General features: G+C 43.8%; 1 long non-coding RNA gene across 2 annotated transcripts in view; it reads right to left on the minus strand.

Moving 5' to 3' along the window:
• LOC138116989 (uncharacterized) overlaps positions 1-19,752 on the minus strand; it is a 52,090-nt gene that overhangs the window by 10,567 nt on the left and 21,771 nt on the right. The gene's annotated exons all lie outside the window — the stretch shown is intronic.

Genomic DNA, 19,752 nt, shown 5'->3' on the forward strand with positions numbered 1-19,752 from the left:
CTTTTTCTGCCCTTTCCAGCATTGGTTAATGCCAGCTCAGGGCCTTGCACTGCCTTTCCCATTCCACTGACAACCCCTGATTCAGGTCTGTCCCCACAGACAGAAACTGCATGTTCCACAGCAGAAAACGGGACAGATGAAAGGCAAAGGGCCATTTTATTTTTTAATGGGATACTGGTTCTTCTAAATGTATACCCTGATGTTGAGGTACTGCCATTTTTACCACTGAGTGTCCATCTGGGGACAGAAGACACTGTACAGAGTCCTGTTAACTTCAGCTGGATGTATGAACTGCTTAGGACAAGGGACTTTCACCCAGAAATCTCCCCTATGTTAAAAGAAACATCTTTCAGTGGTAGCCTGAAGAAGTACAGCCACTGTATTAACACAGCATCATTAAAAACTACTTAGGATAAATTTCCACGAGAGCCCTTTCCCACAAAGCAGTCACAGCAGAAATGAGAGGACCGTGGTGCTTTGACTGTGCACTGAAGTTCCCCAGCTGAGTGTTTCAAGCACCTTCACCTTAAGCAATCTTTATTCAGAGATACAAAGTCAGCACAAATGTAAAAGGAATTATGGAATGGGTTTGTAATTAGCCAAACGAAGCACTACAGGTTAAGGGCACACACGCCCCTGTAGCTGCTGATGTAAACAAGTACTCCACAATATTTAAAGTGTTTTCAGAAAAAAGTCATGGTGTGCACTAAACATGGGAAAAGCTCTTCAGGAAGGGCTTGAACAAAACAAAATATTTATTTGCTAATTTACTATTTACTATTTACTCAGAGAAACCTGCTGGTGGGAGGTGTCCGACATCCAGCACCCCAAGGAAGCAAACACACACACCATGGTGCTGTGACAGAGACCTAATTGTGTCCTTTTTCATCCACAATTAACCTTATAGATTAAACAGGAAGGTATCTAGCACAAAAGTGCTGCTGAAAGACAAAGGTAAAACACAGCCAGAAGAGTCTCCTTCCGTTGCAGTGCTACTGTGAGCAAAGAGGGAAATCAGGAAACCACATTTGAGCCTCTTTCTGTCTGCCCTGGTAGCCTGGCACAGCAGGTGAGTGGTCACAAATGGGAAATTCAGTTTACACCAACAGGCAGGGATTTGGGCACACACTTTTTAACCCACACTGCAGTTTTAAAGCAAAGTTTTAGCAGCCTGGGGGAGAGGGAAATAAAAAGAAGTGGAAAATATGTTGCTGTAGAAGTGAAGCATTTAGAGAACTTCTGTTGGAGGCAGTGTGGAAATAAACAAATTCTTGTAGACACTGCCCTCATGCTGCCTTTTAATTGAACTACATAGATCAAGGAGTGCCACGGGGAAGAGAAAAACAAACCAGTGAGGAATTTAAATGAGTTTTAGGAAGGAATTAGGAAAGTCACCATCAAGCCAGGCCCCAGGTGCAAATATCACTGATCTGAGGATACACTGGATTTTCACATCTCCTGCTTGCAGCAGCTCTCACAGACACTCGAGCAGATCAACCCCCTCAAGCCAGACCCCACACCCTTCCCTCCTTTCTCCTGAGTTATGGGTGTTCTTACAGATCCTTCCTGCACGAGCCCCCACCGCTGCCACATCTGTGTGAGTGGATAACACCTCCACATGGAACTCCAGCCAGCCCTCCCCAGGATGCCTGGCTCCTACATGAATCCCTGAGTCCTTCTTGTTTGGGACTGATAATCCTTCTAGACCCAAACACACACTCTTGAAAGACTCTGGCTCCAAAGGGGGCTGTGGGCCCCCAGGAAAAAAAATCCTTTGGTTATAGGCGGGCACTTCTCAGGATTTTACCCATGATGAATGACCTAAAACCCAAATAAACCTCTTTACTTGCCCAGTGCATGAGGCCTGAGATTTAATTGGAGATCCCAGATGTTACTAGATAATATATAATTACAATGATCATCTTCTGATTAGACCAAAACCCAAAAAGCAACACTTGAGTGCCACTGAAGTCAGTGGGAGCTTTGCCAGCAACTCCAAGCTGGCACAATTTCACCCAACATTTCTTTCACAGTAGATTTAATTAGTGGTCGGTAATGAGGCACTCTTAAAATTCTCCACATCTGGGGAAAGAGAAACATGATTAGATTAGAGTGTACAGTTATAATTCACAAATAGGATTGGTAGAACTAGTTTTCCTCTGCTTTTTTTCTCCTTCTTCGCCAGGAATAACACAATTAAACTCAGCGTCTCCACACATAATTGAATGAGGAATGACTGAAGTGAGGTGGTGGTGAGGAAAGCTGCTGCAGACTCCTGACATGGGGGCCTGATTTAGGGGTCCCATTTCAGATTGGAGGGAATTCTGATTAATTCACAGATGGTATTTCAGAGAAGGTTGCAAATTAACCACAGATCACTCTGGAACATGACATCAGATGGAAAACAAGCCGAGAGGAATTTAGGTAAAAAGTGAACCACCTCTTTCACCAGGTTAATGAACACAGGAGTGTCCTCAGTGCCATGTCCCAGCACTGCCTGCTTGGACCAAGGCATGGACTGGCTGAGCCCTGATGTGTACATTTGAGCTCTACATTCATTTATCACAGCTCTGAGCTCCCACTGGGTTTACTGGGCCTGCCAGACCTCCCCTCTAAGGACCTCAGGCATTACAAACTGAAGAGAGAACAGCACTGCCCTTGTTTTCTGTCGCTGAGCTGCAGTGAAAATGTACAAACACACACCCAGGGGAGCTGTTCCATGGGAGATATAGCAGTGGTTGTTCCAGAAACAGGATTCTGGTGAGAATCCATGCAGGAATGTCCAAGGGCTGGGGGATGGATAAATAACAGCAGAGCAGGGTGGCATCATTGGTACGAAAGCTGCTCATGGGAGAAGCTCAACAAGAAGGTTGCACACATGGGGTGATGAGCAGAAGTTCAGAAACTACATTTCAGAAATGAAATGTCATTTTCATTTTCATATTTCTTGGACAAAACAAACAAACAAACAAACAGAACAAGTTTGTTCATATTGGAAAATTCCATTGGAAGCTATTTGTTTGATTTCCTAAGCAAAAATTTTCTTGGTCACATCAAACTCCTCCAATATTCCCAGTCAGAAAAGACCAAAGGCTGGAAGATGAGCTCAATGTAGTGCTGTGACATAAACCCAAAGCCAGACCCGAGCTGTAATAATGGCTGGAAATATGGATTTTATTTCCATTTGCTTCCCTGAGTAAGTGCTCCCTGGTTTTCATTAACATTTGGAAGAAATCATGCTGACTCCAAACCGATTAGGAGGGGAAGCCAGTAAATGTAACATGGATTATGGGATCACTGTCTGGATTAAGCTGGCCAGAGAATGGCTCCAACCTTCACTTTCACAAAGCACAAGGGTTTCCATTTGTGGATGCAAATGACTGGGCAGCATGGTTACAGCTATATTATTATATCCAGGATTCTTTGCTCTTTCCCTTCCCAGAGGATTACTCCTTTTGCTTGGAATAACAAGCAATAAAAATGAGCAGGCTGTAAAACCCAATGATCTGGATGGAATTACCTCCAACCTGCACATGTCCATGATCCTGGGCAGACCATGGCCAGAAGTTTGCTGCAGTCTCAGGAAGGACACACACAGACTTCCACACTCACAGGATGAAGAAAGATGACTGTATAGGTACTTTTCCTTAGTTAAAATTCACATTTTAATATTGTTCCTGCCCTTCAAACCTCCTTTGTATGAAAAGGTGGGATTTGTTTCACTACAAGGCCTGGAAGTATTGAGTTTCTGACCTGCCTGTGCTCAGATAGCACCAAAATGAGCAATTACATTCAGCAGAAATGTAAGATCAAATGTCATAAATAGCCTGGTGCCTTCATGCTGCTCTGGAGGGATCCCATTTTCATCCTCATCAAGGTATAATTGTGCACATCTACCAATGTCACATCCATGGGGACAAAGCCAACCTTGCATTTCACACACGAGCTGAGATGCTAAAGAAAACTTCTGTCACTGCTGGCTATTTAACACAAGCAGGCTCCCAATAAATTTACTTGAATCTGTTATTGGCATCAGCTGGAATCTCATAAAACATCAGAATAGTGGCTGGCTTTGCAGAGGCCTCTCTCTGCTTAGGGAGTACTTACCAAGAGTAAGTTTGCAATGAAAAGACTTGTCTCACTTCTCCAGAATGCTCGTGGAAATATGTGACCTTCAGGAAACAAGGTGATTCTTTGGGCTCCAAGGCTGAGGAGCCAATGTTATCTGAGTATTTCATGTTGTCACTAGAAAGAGGCACTCTGGTACAGAGCATTCCTTGAATTCCCGACTGAAATGGTAAATTTGGGGATTCAACCACAACAAATCATTCAGGGCAAACAGAAGCAGACTTCTGAGATAGCTTCCCTTCCTACACACAAAGTTTATTCCTGTATAAAACCAATACATATTCACAAAGCTCAATGCATTCACTGGGGGAATGCTGCTGTATCACCTGGATGTGTTGCAGCCTTTGCCAGAGCCCGGCTCACCCCGAGGAGCTGCACACATAACTGGAGTGATTTGATAACAGGATGTTATAGAACTGTGCTCTCTCACTGCCTGGCCAGGCTGGATCACCTCCAGGGAGTGAATCTCTGCAGAGCCTGTTAAAAATTAAGTGCTGCTGGGGTGCTGGCCTTTCCTCAGGCTCCAGGTCTGAGAACAAAGATGTTTCCCTCCAGCAGCAGGGCAGGGAGCCTGAAACTTGAACAATTGCTTCTTTTTTTTCCTCAGGACTTTTCATTCCAGGGTAAGAGCTTGCCTCTCCTTCCAATTATTTTAACTCCTCGGAGAGCAATCACCTCTTCTAATGGAGGTGATGCCAAAACTCCTGGGAGCACCAGCATGGCCCTAAAGAATATGAATCCTTCTCCCACTTTCTCTCTTAATCTCCACTAAATCTCCTTACATTATGCTGAATTAGATAACAGGGAGGGCATTAATATTTCCTCAGATAAGAAATAAGCTGCCCTCAGTTAAACAACCCCTGTTATTTATATCCATGTAAGCAACAACCACGAATTGGAAGTTGCTGAATTCCCTGGCTTTTTTACTTTCTTTTTTTATTTCTGTTTTCTTTTTCTTTATAAATATGATGGCATGCTTCAAGAAAAAAATAAAACAAACCAAAACTTGTGAACCTGGGGACAGAAGTTATTAAAGTAATGGGAAAAGCCTGATGGAACAAAGCTGATCCAGAACATGGATTGAGGAATATTATGTAACTATCAAATGTTTCCCAAAAGCAAGTGAATAGTGCCCTGAATCTGTGGACATGACATCACCTCCTCCTAAGAACTTAATTCCCACAGATCCATTGTATCTTATTATTATTTACAGGGGAAGCACTGAGTGAGATGGTCTCCAAAGCACACACTGTGAGCAGCCATTAGGCTTAGGAAGTGCTGCTGCCTGTCAGGGCTTCAATAACTGGGTTTATGGGCTTCTCTTTTATTATCTGTGCTCCAAGATGTGAATCTCCATTGAATCCACCCACGTCTGCATGGGGGAATTGGCTGCTGGAGATGGCTTGGCTTTTTTCAGCAGCACTCCCCTCTCAGGAGAGAGTTTCTGAAGCAAGGTGGAAAAGGATCTTGAAACATTTTGTCTGAGCCACAGATGGAAACATTAAGAACCTAATTAGAAAAGTACATTTACTTGAGCTGACAGGTTAATATGAACTGTAACTATGGATGACACAGCCCCAGGTAAAAGAAAATTCATGTGGCAATTCAGCAGGAGCAGTTGATTAAAGAATTACCAAATAACCCCCATGAATCTGAATTTCTGAGGTCCAGCTCTAATTTCTCAGCAGTTAGCTTAATGGCCAGCTGAAAGCTCAGTGCTGAAATAATTCAACAGAATATTCACTCACCATCAGTAAACATATAAACCAGGAGTTAGGAGGAATTTGTGGTACCTATTGGAATTAGCAGGATCTGGGCCAGCTACCTGTAATCATTCCTTTGATGGATGAGACTTTCCCCCCCTTGGCAGGCAGCACATGCTGTAATTCTTCTGAATGTGCTTATTATTTTAAATTGTTTGTTCTATCATTGTCTCAGCAAATGAAGGGAAATGGGTTGTCAGGAGCACATGCCTGTGGTTATCCAAACTGTATGTTCAGCCTCAAAAAGTGCATATTTTTCCTGTCCTTGAACAGAAATCTATTCTTCCACTGCAATATTTGCTAAGTCTTTTCTTGCAAAACAGAAAAATTCTACACATAAGATCAGAGAGGAGTCAGGAACAAGGAAAATAAGGGATTCCCAGTCAGGTTTTTGCACACTGTTATTTCTGTGGGGACTCCAGTGGGGAATCCTGCTGACTTGTTTAATTCCCAACTATAAATTGCATCCACCTCTCTCAGCCCAGCCCAGGTATCCAGATTTCCTTCAAAGAAATGGACCTGCAAACTCCCTGCTACCCTGCAATTTCCATAAACTGGATGTCAATCCAGCTGCAAAGACTTCACAGCATCAGGCAGGGAGATCACGTTAATCATTTACATCTCCAGTGTTTATCCACACAAATCTCTGCAGCTCTGATTATGAGCTCAGCTCTCGCTCCAAGCACCACCAGCACAATGTCAGAGGAGCAGAGGGAAGGTGTCTTCCCTCTCCTGCTCCCAAATTCTCCCTCTCCCCTCCCTGGCCATGAATCCCTGGTTGCCCCAGCCCCGGAGGAGGTTCCTGTATGCTCAAGTGAAGAAATAGCCTGACAGACTGCTCCCCGTGTCTAATCCTGCAAATCAGCACCAATAATCATCTTAGCTCTCCAGTGGATCTATTTTTAATGAGTGCCACCCCCCAGCTGACTTTGGGCTCCCAATTCCAGATGTGAAGCCATTGGCTGCTGGCTAATACTGGACTTTCACTGGGACTCTGTAATCCCTCGGGATTATTCAGTGAGATGCTTCCCTCTTCTTTTTACATAACCAAGGGGACCTTTCTTATTTATTGCCAGAATGGAGTGGTTTCTAAATTCAGGCCACAAAAGCTGTTCTCTAAACTGACCCTCTGTACACTGATATTTATCCATTTATAAATACAATATACAGATCTCAGATAAATAGGCTCCTAATTCTAGGGCTTCCAGCATTTCAGTTATTGTTACAATTAAATTGCAAAGAATGATTTTATTTTTTTTTTTCCAACTAGATTCAAATTTTCCCCGGGGGAAAATAAAATCCAGCTTTTACCCATAGCCCAAACCTTATATAACTCTTCAGGATATGATTCATACTACAACTGCATCGGGTGACAACTGCATTTTGAAAGACACACACACAGACATTGATGTTGTCTGCCAGCACCTCAATTTTCTTTGAAACACATAAACTCTCACCGCCTTCCTTTGGCTGCAGGAAGAAATCTGTCAATGTTTTTAAAGTTCAATATGAAATACCTCCGCTGCCACAAGAACTGAGTGGGAAGATTTTTCCTGTTCCCTGAAGAGCTGTAAGATTTTGGAAGTGTTTCATGTTATGCATCAGGACAATCCATCAACACTTTGAAACTCCTCAAGGAAGAGAAATTCAGTTTTTTTGTCATCGGTTCTGTGCGGCCAAAAAGTTTCATTCCTGCAAATTGAAAACATTTTGTTCCTATGTGAAACATCTCATTTTTGAGATGGAGAGATCTGAAATATTGAAATGAAAAAATGATCACTTTCTAAAAACCCACCAATTTTCTTATTTTGATAATTATTAAAAATAAAATTTTAAAATTCCCTTAAAAATTTGTCATTTACCAAGGGCAAAATCTGATTAATTTCGGGTCAGAATTTCTCAGGGTGACTATTTGTTTAGGAATCAACAGGTTTGTGGACTCAGCTACCTGGATTAGAGTGTCCAAATTAAAATGGTCCATTGAGCATGAGCCAGGGAGAACTCCTGGACCTCGGTGTGGTGTTACCAGGGCAGGACCTGGGGGAGGACAGGGAGCAGTGGAGGGCAGCTGGCTGTGATATCTGGTTACTAAAACACACACACGTTTCTGCCCAGAAGTCTTAAATATATTAAATATTTCTCATGGTTTAATTAAGGGAAATGCTGCCACATTATTTTGTTTTATGGAATTTGGAAGATTACAGAGACAAAAGTTGTCTTCATTTTGACTGCAATATTTTTAGTTCTTCCTTTTACTCTCTAAAATCCCAGTCCAAATAAAATGGGCTCTTTGCTTTACAACCATTCTAGAAGAAAACATGTTTTTAAAGCACCCACTCAGTGGATGGTCAGAGGTGTAAACCCAGGGATTTCAGACCAGAGCATTAATGAAATATGAGTGAGTTTGACTCATGTAATTGCAAACAAAAGCATTTCTGTGCTTTCTTGACTACACCTGTACTACATCTTCCCATCACACATTCCTGCCCATCACACATTCCTGCCCATTCTCTCCTGCCCATTCTCTCCTGCCCAGTGTCCCTGCAGTGACCCTCACGTTGTTGCTGCCAGCCCCAGAGAGGAGCCTGCAGCATCCTGCCCCTGCCCTGCCCCTCCAGAGTTGCTGTAAAAGCTTCAGAGCTGAGCCCACAGCAGCTGGAGCACATGGAAAGACAGGGACTGCAAAAACGGGTTTCCAAGGAAACCAGAAACTCAAAAAAAAGTCATACTGCTTGATGGAAATATTTAACTGAGTGATTTAACAACTTTCCATAGTTTTAATTTGTCTCAATAACATTATTTTTTTTTTTAAATTTGACTCTTTGAGTAGAAAAATACCCTTTTACCCACATTTTTAAAACTACATCACAAATAGTTCATAGGACTTGGGCAAAAATACAGCAAGGGTTGCTGGCAGGACTGGAGCTGGAACCTTTGATGCCTTGACCTTCCAGACCAACTTCAACCTCTCTTTAGATACTAAATTTAAATATGGTTTTTTGGATATAAGTTCTGTGGTTCAGTTCATAGGGTCAGGTTTTGTCATTAACATGTTTTAATGACTGCAGGGGATTTCAAACCCATGGCCTGGATGCACCACGTACCACAAAGCTAAATCCAGTTAAACTGCTCTCTGGGCTTTGTCCTTGATCATCTCCTCGTGACAGAGATGGAGTTTTTAACTCCTTTTTTTAAAGAAAACCCATTTGGGTGATTTTGAAAGTTCAAGCAAAGCATTTTCCTGTGATTTTCATTCCATGTTGTTTGACCTAAGGCTGGAACAAACAGTTAAGAGATGCAGCAAAAGTGATGGTGTGCAGGCAGTGCCTGCTTGGGATGGCTGGAATCACACAGAGCCTGTGAGGAGCTGTCTGAACCAGCTATCCCACACAACATCCTTTGCTGCTTTACCACAATCCCTGATGGATGACTCGCTGCACCACTATAATCTGGTTTAAAATGAGAAATAGCCATAAACATCTGCTCCATCACCACCCAGCTTGGCTTTGCTGAACTCCTGGGTGTGCTGCAATGAAGGAGCCACCATCTGCTGCCGAGCTCTTGCCCTTTCCATCTTCTGTGCTCCTGCCAACCACCTCCAACACCCAAGAAAATCCATGGAATGACTGGGAGGTAGAGCAGGACCAAGCAGAGCTCAGGGGAAGCTGTCCCGTGGTGACACTCAGGAGTCACTCACAGCCACCCACCAGCTCCCACATGATAAATGAGTGTGCTTGGGGAGGCTCTGCCTGTGGAGCCAGCCCACAAACATCTGTGCCATTGGCCACATCTCCCCCTCCAGAGGATCGTGGTGATGTGGGGCAGCTTCAGAGGGAGCTGATGGACTCACCTGAGCTAATGGGGGATGAGAGAACTCTCACTGGCAATCTGTACTAGGAAATAGGAAGAAGCACAGCCCCAGTTGTTGGAGATACTGGTGTGTTTATGTCACCTTGCTTATTTTTATACAGTGAGAGATAAACTATAAGAGATCCAGCTTTTTCTGTCTGCTTCTGGCTATTCTGTTATAAATATAATGGATTTGGAGAATGAATAATATTTCCTGACATTCCCAGTCATGCTCCAACCCAGTGAAACTCATGGGTGAGAGCAGCAAAGAACAACACAGACCACTTTGGGGCTGTGGAAGGAGGACCTTTACCCTGACTGGCCAAAGATTTTCCCCAGTGTTTTGGTTCAGCCTCAAACATTCATTCTGGATCCTGGTGTTTTCTTTTTCCATCAAATTTTGTCAATAACAGACCTCAGAGTGTAATCAGGGGCATTCTGTTGTAAGAAAAGAAAAACAACCCAAAGGAAATCCTTGGCGAAATGTCTGTTAAAAACCCCCTGTTACCTATATACTGAATTAAAAATAAAACATGTGCAGGATGGAAATGGAATTGTTTGCTTGCCTTTGCTGTTTGGCTTCCATTTATTGGCTGTGTTGTGCAGAATATTATTATTATTCAGTCCCCCCCCCCCACCAATATTTCACTCTCACAGGCCCGCGGGCCTGAGGATTTCAGCAGCCAGTTCTCACACACTCGTTTCAGCCTTAAAATCTCTCTGCTAACTCAATGTGCATAATCCAGTGACAGATTGGGCTCTTACTGTGGAGACAGAAGAAATAATCAAGTGCAGGGCAGAAAATCCCAGACACCCATCTGACTTCACTGCCAGGGAAAGCAGGCGGTTTCTTAAATTACAGAGAACATGTCAACAAACAGCAATAATGCAGCGAACTGTGGCCCAGAATGGCCTGATCCCTGTGCCAACACAGGCCTTGGCCTGCCCAGCTCAGCTCTAATCTTTCAGCTCTGTGGTCAGAGAGTGAGGAAATGCAAAGCCAGCACAAGTCTTGCAGAGAGGTTTGGAGGTAGCAGAGATGTGTTTCATTTCTGCTTCATCTCTCACTGTGTGTTTCTGTGCTAGTTAAGTGGGATCAGTCGTGGAAGGAAGGCTTTTTCCCTTCTCGTTTTTCAGAGGCTGATTCTTTTTAAATAAGTCTGGTTACAGCTCCCTGAGCTGTGGCACATCCAGGCCAGCAGTTGGGGAAGTTGACACCCAACTCTTCCTTCCCACCGAGGAAGTCGTGGGGATGGGACTCTGCTCCCTGCCACAAACTTTTAATTACAGTGAAACCCACACCGCAGTGTTTGCATGTTTCAAATGTCACCGTGCAGAAATCCTTCCTGTGTCAGCTAGCAGAGAATCCCCACAGCCTGGGGAAGGCATCTGGCTCATGGAGATGATTAAACACAGCCATGTGCAACACAGCCTCCTGCTCAGGAGCGAGGGGCCACCCCCAGAGAAGCTGCCTCTCCTCCCAGTCATGCACAGAAGGGAACTGAGGCTGATCTCAGCTGATCTGAGATGAGCATTTCACCCCAAGACTGAAGTTTCATCTTTGCTGAAAGAGCTCTCAAGAGCTGAATGAAGCGAAACTCATCCCAGCTCACTGTTTTCCAGGCCTGGGGCTGTTCCATTTGTCCCTCGTACATGGAAACAAGAGGCAGATTTCCCCCAGACAGAACATTCAGCCCTTAGAGCCAGCAAACTGGACTTTCCCAGGGAATTTCCTTCTCTTCCAGGCAAGCGAGTGCAGGAACAGAAGAGCAGATCCCCCTGCTGTTCCCTTTCCCAAACAAACTGGCATTTGTCACCTTGGCCAGCCCTGCTTTCAATCACTTCTCTAAGTGACAAGGCATCAGTCCGGAGCCTCCAGCGTGTTTGGATGGAAGGAAAGAAATAAAAAGACAACAAATCTTCAGTGCAAAGATACGGATGCAGATACTGGTGTGATCCTTAAACCTGGAGAGAAATCAGAGGCTCCGCCCGTCCTTCGGGGAATGAGGGAGGTCAGTGCCTGTGTCCTTGGCACCTGACAGACACTCTTCCCTAAAGAAATAAACTGAAAATTCATTTTCTTCTGACCTCCACTGGCTTGGTGTTAGCATCCACCTTCCTCCCCATGCCCTGCCTGCGTTTTGACTCCTGTTTTGGGATGTTGCCATGTTGTACCTGCATGGCTGTAGGTTTTTGCAGCCCTAGGCAGACATTAGTAGATCTGTCCTTTGTTTCTATCCCTGTTATTCAAGAACTTTTTAATAATTTTAATTGGTTTATTTAGCATAATGACACAGAACTGCCTTTTCAGCTAAGAAATAAGAAATATTTTAACAGATTTTGTCTCCTTTGTCTTATTTTTTGTTCCCTGATCAACACTAATTTGCTCTGTGCTTTATGGAAAAAAATGTTGTAGAGAGGTTTCTGCATCCCTTAGACACCTCCAATCTTCTTTTTTCTTTCCCCTTAATTTTTCTTTACCCTATGTGATTTGTTTTTCCTCCTCCTCTTCTCATTTTATTCTGTTTTCTTTGATTTTCTGTCTTCTTTATCTCCCTTGTCTTGAGCTGCAGGTGCCCTGCAATACCCCCAGCTGCTTTTGCTTTTCAAATCCATGCAGCTGCAGCCAGGGAAAAAAAGCAGGAGGGATGAGAACCCTGCAGTTGTGTGCTGGGAAGCACAAGGGAAGCCAGGAGTTAGAGGTGGACAATCTGTGGGGGACGGGATCCTCGAGAAACACACTGTGAATGGAATTTGAAACACTGCTAAAAATTACAACCAGAGCAACTGAGGGGGCTGAGGGTGAAAACTTCCATTTTATTTCCACGCCTCCTGCACTCTTCCCTTCTTTAAGATCTTTCAGATTGGGTTAAATCATGTGATCCTCAGACAGGCACCATTCCCTCTGACTGTTATTAAGCATCCTGCTCTCACACCTCCCGAAGATACACCAGGCCCTCTCTGTTTATTCCAAACTCACACACCAGATGGACACACAGCTCTCCAAAGAGCTTCACTCCAACAGCCACCCTCCAGGTTGGTTTTTTTTTTTTTTTTTTTTTTTTGAGGCAACCCCAGTAATGAAAATAAATGCCTGGGGCCTGACAGAAAGCAGGCGTTTGATTACATTAACAGCCAGTTTTCCAGCCAAAAGTGATAACAAATTAAATAGCCATCTGAGATGGGGAGTAATAAACCCAGGAATGCTGGCACAAATTGCCATCTGTGTGTTGCTCACTGAGGGCTCAGTCTCCAGAGGAACCTGGATGCAGCAAAGCGTGGGACTGAGTGAGGTGCTGGTTCCAAACCGTGGAGCAGCAGCAAAGCCCAAAAAAAACCCCCATAAATGGGCACTAAGCCTGTATTTAACTACTTTGCTACAATAGAGGCAGAAAATCCACTTGAGGTTTTAAAAGATATATGAACATTTAATGTATGGGTGAACAAACACATCCTTAAGTGAAGCAAGTGATGAGCCACTTCCAATTTGCTCTGTTAGGAATAATGTCCTGCAGTAGATACAGCCAGCCTGTATTACTTCACAACACTTAATATTTAAACCTGAAGCAATCAAATGATGGCAATTCAGAGAAGAGATTGCACATCCATTTCCAACGTGGTGATTTTAGCAGCCCCCACAAGCAATGTTTCCCCTAAAGGGTGAATTCGTGTCTCCGAGGTTCACAAGCTCCCGTGTAAAGCTTTGCTCTGCACAGCAAAGTGGGTGAAGAAATATCAGTTCTGACACATAAAATCCCACTTTTTGAGGTCTCACAGCTCACTGTCCAGGTGTTCAAGATCTTTAAGCAAGAGGTAGATTTGTGTGAAAATATTTCACCTCAAAACATTGCTGCTAAATAAAGGAAAAAGCCAGAACTTGCCAGGTCCACAGGTGCAGAGCACCTGCCCAGGCTGTGAGCAGCATTTTCCTCGTATAGAGTATTTGCTTTTAGGTTTCACAGCAGCAACACACAATTTAAGCCAAGTAGCCAATCTTTTCAATTTCATTTCCCACTCATTGGTGGTTTCCCCTCGTCCTTTCAGGTCAAGCAAGGTTGGTGGTTCCAAGAGTTTTTGCCCATAGGAAATAATAATAATAATAAAAAATAAATTCAATATTAAGACTTCTTCACTACCATGAAAAGATAAAAAATTTAATCTAAACATACCTTTCAGAACCAAGCAGGAGGTACAAGTGAGAGAACACCATCATTTTTTCATAAACAATATTTGCAAAGATTAATTTGTGATTTAGCTGCAGGTGTTGGCAATACTGTTGTTAAGCACCTGCTCCATCCATGTGAAATTCTGTTGGCTTGTTTGACTTAAATTTAAGTACATGAAAAACTGTGTTCCTAAACAAGAGCTGCTGGAAGGAGACTTCACAGCAAGGCTGAATTTTAAATTAATTGGTCTCCAAACTTCTCCATCAAAGTTCCCTGCTCTGGCACAAACACCGTGTCAGAAAGATACTGGCACAAATTCTGTATCAGAAAGAAAAGCAATTGTAGGAGATTTTGGTTGTTTAGAAATTGCCAAAATCTTCTGATAGTTTCAATACTGAAAAAAATGTTCTTTGTATTGTTAGAGAGTTCCTTCTACTTTTAAAACAAAGGTGTTTTTAGGGAAGATGCCTTGGGAGAGCACAAATATGAGGCTGCACAGCCCTGCAGATGCTGCAATCCCTGGGAAGCCGCGATGGGACGGGGACTGAGCTGATTCCTCACTGCCTGAGTTGCCCCACGCTGTGTTTATTGAGGCTGCAATTAATGCAGGGTTATTAATCATGCCCTGCTCTCTCCACTCCTGCCTTCTGACTCTGCACCTGCATTAAAAGCACCTTGTCCAAGAGCCGTCTCCCTGCTGGGCCTCCAGGTGAGGCCTCAGCTCGATGGCTCTTGAGGTGCTTCACGGGGAGTCCTCAGCAGCTGCCTGCTCCCGCTCTCCTCACCAGGGAACAACTTCTCCTCTTCACTCTGAGCAGGCATTTCCATGTCTTCCAACATCCATGTCTGTTCCAGCCAAGGGACAGCTGATCCCAGGGCTGGCAGCTGAATTTGCACATCACACAAACCATGAAATGTTCCTTTGATTCCTGGCCTGGGCCAAAGTGCCCTTGGCTCACCGATAAACCCACACAAAATGCAGGGCTGTGGAAATATCTTTGGGATTCCCCTGTATCAATTAACACTCTAGTGCTAAGATATAATTACAGTACTGTCATTCTAAAGGCTTAGACGATGTGCCCCGTTTGTCTGTGCATAACTGAGTCCATCCAGTTTGAATTTCCTAATTTTCTGCACTCTTGTCTGTCTTCTGCTCCTTCCCCACATGCTTTGTGGTGTCATTAAGAAAACAAACTAGTAAGAGCTCCTAACTGATGTCATCCGCTCTGGCTTTATTACATTTTCCTGAGTAGATTTAGATGAGATACTAGGAAAACAATCCTCCCTGGGAGGGTGGGCAGGCCCTGGCACAGGGTGCCCAGAGAAGCTGTGGCTGCCCCTGGATCCCTGGCAGTGTTCCAGGCCAGGCTGGATGGGGCTTGGAGCAACCTGGGATAGTGGAAGATGTTCCTGCCCATGGCAGAGGGTTGGAATGAGATGGGCTTAAGGTCCTTTCCAACCCAAACCATTCCATGATTCTGTGAATGCTGGTCCTGCAATTTCTCATGATCCCATGGGGAAGGCACTCAGCCCAGTTTAATTTTTTTTTGTGGTGCTGCATTTGATTTTTTTTTTAATAGATGGCCACCAGTTCCAGATGTCTCTAAAAATTTGAGCATGTGAGTAATTCAGTTCTCCTAAGTATCAGCACTGTGCAGGCAGAACAGATGGCCATTCCCACAGCCTTGGATGTACATTCTCCTGACGTGTGAGATGGAAACTGCAGGGCAGGAAAAACAAGGTATTGGACTTTTTTATTAATTTTATGGGGTGACTGACATTTTGCTGGAAGCCAGGCTATTTCTAGTTGCCACGTGTGCTGCTGCTCATACCTAAATTGGAGGTGAAGTTGTGGAAAGATGTGGAAACTGTCATGATGCCGCAGACAACAGCAGGATGAAAGTCCCTGGTCTAGACAGAGAGACAGATGATGATAGAATCACATATTTTTAATTTAGTATTGAAGGACATTTCTATCAGCACCTGCAATCAGTGGACACATTCTGCTCTGTGACATAATAACCAATTATTACAGCAATTCTCTACAAAGAAGTGAGATTATATGAGTAGAAATGAATGATAATAAATATGTAAAGAGATGTTATGGACTTCTTGCATCTAAATGTGTAGATAGATAACCATATAAAGAAATAATATCTAGACAGGCAATCAGCTGTCAAGGTTTTAGTTCCTTGGTTCTTATTAAATACAAGCCTCCCAACTTTCCTATTGAAATTATTTGTTATTTCATTGAAATAAAAACAACAGGAAAATAAATTGTGCCCTGCATTACCTTTGTGGTTTAGCACCTTTGACCCATGATAGGCTTTTTCTAAAACCTTTCAACATGTCTGCAGAAAGAAAACCTGAAATCATGACTGCATTGGTTTATTCCGTGATTAAGTAAAAATACCTCCATTTGCAGCAGAGTTCTCCATTCTCTGATATATTACTCAAAGCACACACATTTGGATAATTTACATATTCTAAACATTCCTACCTGGCATGTTAGCCTAATTTCCTTTAATAATCTATCAGGACTAAAACGTGTGCTAATTCACCTTGGTGCTGAGTGATGTCTACATGAGTTATTCACACAAACTCTGGTTCTTAATTTCTGAAGCCTTCTGCTGTTTTTAACTCATTCACTCTAAAAATTGGGCACTTTAATGGAAAGCTTCAGCAGTTAAGTTCCTCTGCTGAAATTCCGGTAAGGAGGACCCTAAATCTTGCCCCAGGGCTCACATTAAGGTGATGTTGACATGTGAAGGAGTGAATGTTGCTTGATGTTTTCTCCCACACACAACGCTCGGCAGGAATATGCAGGGCTGTGTCTTTGAGGCTGGGAGAGTGAGAGGTAAGAGCAGCCCTGAGAGTGCTTCCAGATCCAGCCACAATGCACATTCTCAATAGACCTGGGGTCAGTTAATTTGATAAAGATCATTTCCAATCCAGGCGTGTTCCTGCCAGCGATTCTGTGTTGGGGAGTAATTTACCTCTACTGCCAACCACAGGAGCCCATTGTGCCAGGCAGTCCCTGCTCTGCAGGCTCAGCATAGCTCTGGGGTGCCTCAACTGTTGCAAATTCCTTTAGGGTCTGATCCTTCCCTCAGCTGACATCAAAATTTCCATTAGCCCTGACAGAGCAGGACAAGGCTCTGGTTTTTGGCCCCAATCTTCGAGGAGCTGCACAACCGCACGGGTTCCCATCTTTGCCATCTGAATTATTTTGGCCACCTCTAGCCCAAAGGTGGAAAGAATGTTGCAGAGAGTCTCTTGAAACAAACAGAGAGCAATAAAGTTGGTGGGAGAGCTGGAAAACATCACTTATAAGGCATTCTAGACACTAAAATTTATTAAGCTGTAACTACAGGGGTTGCTTTTCCCTACTGCTCTGCTCCTGGCAGTTAGCCACTGGACCAGGGTAAGAAAATGGCAGAAGGGAGTCAGAAAACTCAAAAAACCCCCAACAACTTCTTGTTCCTCTCTTGCTAAAGAGAGTTCAGCACTGGCAGCACAGGAATGGATCCTTTTGTGGACATGGGATGCTCTCAGTTATCCATTGTGGCAAGGGAGAGGGAATGGCCAGCAAGGGGAGTAACTTAGACAAGTACCTGTTAGGAATGAGATAAAAGTGTTTTTTAATCCTGCTTTAGGAGCAGGTATGTGTGGCCTCTGGAAATTATTCCCATCTCTATTTTTTATTGCTCTGTGTTCAGTGCAGCTGGAAGATTTCTGCAGCCCCTCCAGGCACAGAGGCTCTGTGACTGCTCAAAGACAGCAGAGTTTCTCCCAAGGAGAGTCTGTCCCAGCCACAGGGAATAAATGGGTTGTGTCAACTATTCCCATGTTCCTCAAGCAAGTAATTAATGTAAAGTCAAGCTTTAAGTACCTCCTCCCTCAGTTTCATAACAAAAATTTTGGTGATGAACTGTCAGGTACTCAGTGGTCTGTGGGGCAGTCTAAAACCAAAATGCTTTACAATTAGACTTTTCTCCTGCTTACTCCAACCCACAAATAATTTTCAGTCCCACTGCTGTTGATAAGCCCTCACAGTCACACTGCTCTCCATCCTCATGAAAACAACCACAACACATGCACGTTTCCCAGCACATGCCAGTGTGTAGCTTATGATGTGGCTACTTTCCAGGCTGCTGGCATTTCCAAATTCATCCCATTCTCATTCTGTCCATTTGAGGTGCTCATGTTAGGCTGAAATTAAAATCTAGCTATTTTCATTTTGCTCCGTTTGTCATTTACTTTAAAAGGACGTGTAAAGAAGGAGGGGGAACAAAGAAACTATTGTTTTTTTAATGTGGAGCACATCACAGGAGCAATGTACTCCTGACCTGACCTACCTGCTTTTTTTTTTTTCCTATTTTACAATTTAATTACTTAATATTGATACAATATTTGAATAGATGCAACAAAATCCACTGGGAGATTTAGAACAGGGAGAAAACTCATCAATGAGCAAAGTCACAGTGAGAGGAGTGAATGCTTTGGGTGGCCACAAGCCATGAAATTGGTGGGATCAGGTTTGTGACCGTGCCACACAGATCAGAAGAGGTGCTGCAGGTCCCTTGGGTTATAAAACATTCTGGTATTTATATATATTTATATACACACCGAGGACTAGAGGAGGTGTTTCGTGGTTCTGGGGATAGAACAAGCTGAAGTTTCTCAGCTGGTGTTTCAGAATCGAGAGTTATTAAGGACAGAGCAGTAGGGGTGCCTAAAATAGCCTTAAAGCTGGGAGACACCCCTATAGCCTGTACTGTAAGTGCCTAAACTCCAGCTCGCTGTGAGAACACCATGTGCTTGAGAGAAAATTGTTGCTCAATCCTCTCTGAGAAGCTTGTTGAGAGGTAAGAGAGTGGCATCACCAGGTATCAGAGGCAATTATACTTCTTGGAGTAGCTGGAGTCACACAACTCCGTTCAAAACCCGCAGCAAGCATTGCCTGGGGATAAACTGAACTGCAAAGGAGTACCCAGGCACCTTCATTATCCCCTGTCACAGGAACAAAAGCTCTGCCATTTAATTATGGCAGAGAACTGCCAGGTGGATGTGTCAGACAAGGGAAAGGCAGGGATCAGTTTCCTTTTGCTTAATGAGCACTCTGTTGGCAGTCTCAGGTGTGCAGGAAGCCGGTCTGGAGATCAGCCCCACGCACAGTTCGGGGCAGCAGAAGCCAGCAGTAACCTGAGACACCTCCCTGCCCTGCAAACTGCCTGCAACTGGGCAGGGCTAGTCCTTAACAGAGACTTTCTTGTTCCCTGCTTACATTGCTCAAGTTTGCTTGTAAATCTGCGTTTCCCTTTCCCTTCACAGATGTTTTGTAAGTGCACAATAACGGTTCCAAATGGAAGCCCTTCCCCTGATTTCAAACAAAAGCCAGCACTAAGAAATAAGACCTGTTTTAAAGGTATTGCACAGGCTGAGTATAACAGCTACCATATAAAAGTATTTGCTGCTCAGAGCTCTCAATTCAGACCAGAAACTGGGTTTCATTATGGCACTTTTTGTAAAAGGGAGATGACAGTGGTACCAGCTTGCTGAACTTGTCAAAGAGATTATTTTGATTAATTTACTTCAGCCTTGCTCACTGTTCTCCCAAGGAACAACTGACAGTGCTGAAGGAGGTTGAGCCAGAGGAGTTTTAGATTTGAAAATATTTGAAATATTTGAAAAAAGTTCCTCGTAGAAAGGGTTATCAAGCACTGGAACAGGCTGCCCAGGGCAGTGGTGGAGTCACCATTTCTGGAGGTGTTCAAAAACCATGTGGATGTGGCACCTGAGGACAGTGCCACAATGGTGAACGTGACGCTGATGCTGGTGCTGGG

The sequence above is a fragment of the Aphelocoma coerulescens genome, chromosome 11 (assembly GCF_041296385.1).
Source record: "Aphelocoma coerulescens isolate FSJ_1873_10779 chromosome 11, UR_Acoe_1.0, whole genome shotgun sequence".
Classification (NCBI taxonomy): Eukaryota; Metazoa; Chordata; class Aves; order Passeriformes; family Corvidae; genus Aphelocoma; species Aphelocoma coerulescens.